Source organism: Berghia stephanieae, chromosome 8 (genome assembly GCF_034508935.2).
Source record: "Berghia stephanieae isolate SIO BIC M18660-M18661 chromosome 8, UCSD_Bste_1.3, whole genome shotgun sequence".
NCBI classification, from domain to species: domain Eukaryota; kingdom Metazoa; phylum Mollusca; class Gastropoda; order Nudibranchia; family Aeolidiidae; genus Berghia; species Berghia stephanieae.
The window spans coordinates 40,195,532-40,200,531 of record NC_088367.1 but is presented as its reverse complement, the minus strand read 5'-3'; positions in this window follow the sequence as shown (position 1 = coordinate 40,200,531).

The following is a 5,000-nucleotide window of genomic DNA, read 5'->3' as shown; positions in this document are numbered from 1 at the left end:
AACGAAAGAAGTGCCGGCCAGGAACACATTGGAGAAGAGTTGTAGAAGCAGATACCCAGCGTTCGAGACGATGCGGAGAGGTCTTGAAGGAGTGGCACAAGACAGAAAAAAGCGGAGGACCTTTTGTTGATGGCCTATGGTCCTGGAGGGGCAAAAGTCCAAAGTAAAGTAAGTAATGTGAAATAGAAAGATATTTGTACTTGCTTGACTCGTAGGCATAATATGATTTAATTTATATGATATATCAATGCTATAGTCCGTTCCAAGTCCCGTGCTCACGAAATATCGTAAATTCCTTCAAAGTTACGAAATGTGGTGACATGATTTTTTGCATGCGGGCTTATGTTTTAAATGACATTACGAATTTTGACTACCGTAGTGATAGAGCAAACATGTTTCTCACAATGCCGAATTCTTTTGATCTTTTCATTGTTTGCAATAAAATATGACTCAATTCTGTTTACAGTAATGGTGTATTGATTCTCATTCTCGTGTAGAAAATATTCACAAAGTTGCATTCAGTGGCGTAGCTTACCAAATAATACCCTTCAACAGTCGTAACGTCACTTCCCTCGTAATGACGCATGGTAACTTAGTAACTGTCTCTAAACTATCGGAACAATGAAATATTTCTCCGACGAGCACATAAGCTTATCCAGAGGAAAAAAAAAAACCATTATAAATCTGATCATGTTTTGACTTTTATACATTCTGATCATAAGACATATGAAAACTTCAAGCCAGCATGAAGAATAAAAAGTACAGAGTTTCTTTGTTTAGAACCACAATGACCGCCGTTGCTGGGCGACGTGACATCAGACTATTGAATACAAATAGGGGTTGTTTCAAATATTGTAACAATAGATATCGTTTAGATAGTACTTAACAGTGTGGAAAAAAGCTCACAGCATTTATGACGTATCTCTTCCCTGGTGGACATTCAACATGTAATACATTGGACGACACAAGCAGCCCGTTAGGTGCTTATACGTTTTTGAACAAAGACATTAATGTAAAAAAAAAAAACAGGGGGGGGGGCGTTACACCTGTCTTCGAAAAATTCCTTTCACAAAGACATAATCACCGACCAACTGTTCAGCAAGACAACTTATAACGGTCGCAGAAGGCATGTCACGAAAACCCACTGGTCGCCCATCGAGCACGGTACATATTTGCCATTCTCTAATTATGTTTACTGGGTGTGGGGTGGGCTGGGGGGGGGGGTCCTTTGAATGCAATAATGTGAAATATCACTAAAGCTTAATAATACCAGATTCCACGTACGTTTTGTACAGTATAACCTTTTAAAGGTACCGCAGTTTTCAAAATTCAAGAAGTGCATAATAAACATGACACAATTATTGATTTGACTTCTCCACCCTTAGTTCCTGGATATGGACAATCTATTAACAGTATTGCTATTCCCTGCATGCCATCATTAAGTATTCTGCGCTTCGCCTCACTTGAGAAATACTTGAAAATTTTCCTTTTTGTGGCAAATATGCATGTGTAATCCTTATTGTTATTAGTTTTCTATAAAATGTAGAAATCACAACAAGAAGCTACGCCTCCGGCTTTCAACAATTGATATGTAACTGTTGTTTATGTCAAGTGTGTTCAACGTGTACAATTTGCTGTTTCATTTTGAATTCAGGGTGGCAATTTCAGTGAGTAGAACACATGAATCTCGTGAAAAAGTATACCCCTAGTCAAACCTGTGGGATCATAATCACAACAGAATTCACTGTGTTTAATATTATTAACGTAAACCCTCCAAAAGTTCACTCATCCCAGACCCTTCGTTTTTTAAATACCGTAAACAGAAAAACCCCAAAGTATAGCACTGTAACTAATGAAAAAAATAGTCTTAATGTCACTAACAATTCTAGTGTTCGAGCCAATTATCATTAAAATCCACCAGAAGGTTGTGAAATCCAACAGTCGTAACGTCACTTCGTAATGGCGCATAGTAACTTAGTAACTGGTTCTAAACTATCGGAACAATGGCGGACGCTCTTATGAATGACTTCTCCGACGAACATAAAAGTGTATCCAGATGAGAAAAACATTATAAATCTAATCATGTTTTGCCTTTTTACATTCTAATCATGTGACATGTGAAAAAGTTCTAGCCAGCATGAAGAATAAAAAGTACCGATTTCTTTGTTTAGAACCAGGCTGCTCGTTGCTATGCGGACGTGACATCAGACAATTGAATCCAATTGGAAACGAGAATAATTTGTTAATTGTTTTTGAAGTGACATCATAGGTGATAATGAAATGAACACATTTTTATTCAAAGTGACATTTTTATTGAATGAAGAACAGATCATCTGTTAAAGCAAGTGCAGGTGGTTGGGGTAAATTGAAAATGGCAGATACAATATGATTACTACGATGGCAACGATAACAACGAAGGCAGCAATGATGACGATGATGGTGAATATGAGCATTTTGGACAATAACGACGACGACGACGACCATGATGATGATGATGATGATGATGATGATGACGATGACGATGATGACGACGAGACAACGATGATGATGATAATGATGATGATGAATGATGATAATGATGAAGATGACGACGACGACGACGATTATGACGACGATGACGACAATGATGATGATGATGATGATGATGATAATGTTGATGATGATAATGATGATGATGCCAGGAAAATCGATGATAAACACGGCAGCACGTATGGCGATGGCTGGGATAAAAACGATGGATTTTATTGGCCATGTGACCAATATATTATTGATCGATACCATCAGAAAAAGGCAGTTACGGTTTCTGTGACATGTGTGGAAAAGAGACGGAATAGAAAAGTTGGTAACATCTGGGATGATCGAAGGAAAGAAAGCTAGAGGAAGACAAATAATGACTTATCTAAATAACATAAGAATGGCCAAAAGTGACATAAAAGCAACACAGATTTCATGCGCACCGCAGAGGATCGTGATTCGTGGAGACAGCTGACCGGCAACGTGCTCAAGAGTACAAGCCACGATGGATGATGATGATGACCAATATATGGTCACCTAACCTAAGTAATACATTCAAGGTGTTATTTCAATAAAGATCCAAAGAGTCGCAATGAGCATCATCATCGATTTCTCTCATGGCGTCCAGCCAAGAACATCTTTTGACCTGGAATAAGTGACCGTTGCTTTGTCTGGATTTGAATTTGTCTGAACCACGAGGATCGTTCACTGACGTTTTCCGAGAATGGGCTCCACCTTCGAAAGTTCCAGCTCGGTCCATGTCGTTGACGGTTTAAATGGCATTTCTGGAAGTGCTTGTTGGTTTGATGCTCTTTTCTGTTTTCTGTATGAATCAAATTGATATGGAAGAAGAATAGCGTGTAAATTACTGTTAGACAAGAGAGACAACCGTGCTTGCAGAAAATAAAACCCAGCCTTTACCGGCTATGTGCGACTATGTTGTCTCGTGGTGTGACACTCGCTTTCGGATTGGAAGGTCTACGATTGAGTAACATTCAGCAAACCAGCTAAAATCTCGAATGTGTGGATTTACAAAACGATACGTTTTCCCATTGTCCCATGCATCTTACAAAATAAATCGTAAATTATTCATTAAATGTAAAATTTCCAATGGACATAATATATATATATATATATATATATATATAATATATATATATATATATATATATATATATATATAAAATTGAATACGATTGTTTATAATTCCCTTATAAGTTTTGGTTGTTGCAGACTATGAGTTATGGTTTTGTAAGATTTCAAAGTAGTTCTGTTCTTACGTGTTCGTTAACCCTCTCCTTACCAACCATAGGAAAATCGTCACATTTGTAACGATACAACCAGAGCCAACGGTTTCTCATACGCTTATTTTTGTCTTCATGTGGCGTATGTCTCTCACGGGGGTTCTAAACACTCTGCTCTTCTGATATCCCCATAAAAAAGTCAAGTTTGGTTAGATCAGTGATCTTGGAGACAAGGAATTTGTACCATCTTAGCCAGTCCATTAGTTTGGGAACTGTTCATTTAAAAATTCTTTCACATTTAATCCTCTCCTTACCAACTATAGTTACGATACAACCAATACTTTCCTTATTCAAATTTATTTTTCACATCATAAAATTTAAAGAAAATGAACAGTCTGTTATAGAGCATGTTTTGCTAAAGAAGTTATGTATGGCAAGAATTTTAATGCTATTATGTCTGTGGGTTAAAAGAAAAAAAATTGTGTGAGTTGTGTGTGAAGTTTTGGGGAAAATGTTGCAAATGGCTGGTAAGGAGAGGGTTAAGTTCTAGATGTGCTTACTGAATGTGGTATACTTTCATTTTTGGCTAGGCTTTTAAAGAATGCTTAAAACTTTTAAAAGAATCTCCATGGTCGTTACACGTGAAACAGGCCTCTTAACAATATGTATCTACATCATAAGTTCCTTCTTGTCCTAGTTCCATCATGGTGTGCCTTTCAAGTGCATGCCATTCATTAGCCGACGTGCACTTATTTGTAGGTCTGATAGCCCAATTCTTTATGGGCTCATTGTTGTAATGGAAATCTTTAAAAAATGACGAAAAATATTGGCCATTACAACAATGTTAAACCAGGCCCATATGTAGGTTCAAATGTCAGCCCTGCAATATGTAATAGTCTTGCAGGCTCTAATAATAATTTAAATCAGTATTAAAGACTACTTGTTATTATTCAAAAAATCAAAGATTATAAACAAAGTGTAAACCCACTAACTACTAATTCACTGAAGAAAGCATTTCTAAAGAAAACAAACCATTAAATATCGGTCGATTTAAACGACCCTCATCTTGTCAAAAACTCTCATACCTGGGACTTCGTTGACTGTAGAGGTTTTAGATTTTTGACAAGAGATGGTGATTTTAATCAATCGGAATTTGCAGGACAGTTTTTTCCGGCCAGAATATATAAAATGAGTTGATTTTTTCAGGTATTACAGTATTACTGGCTCTCAGTGTCTTCATCA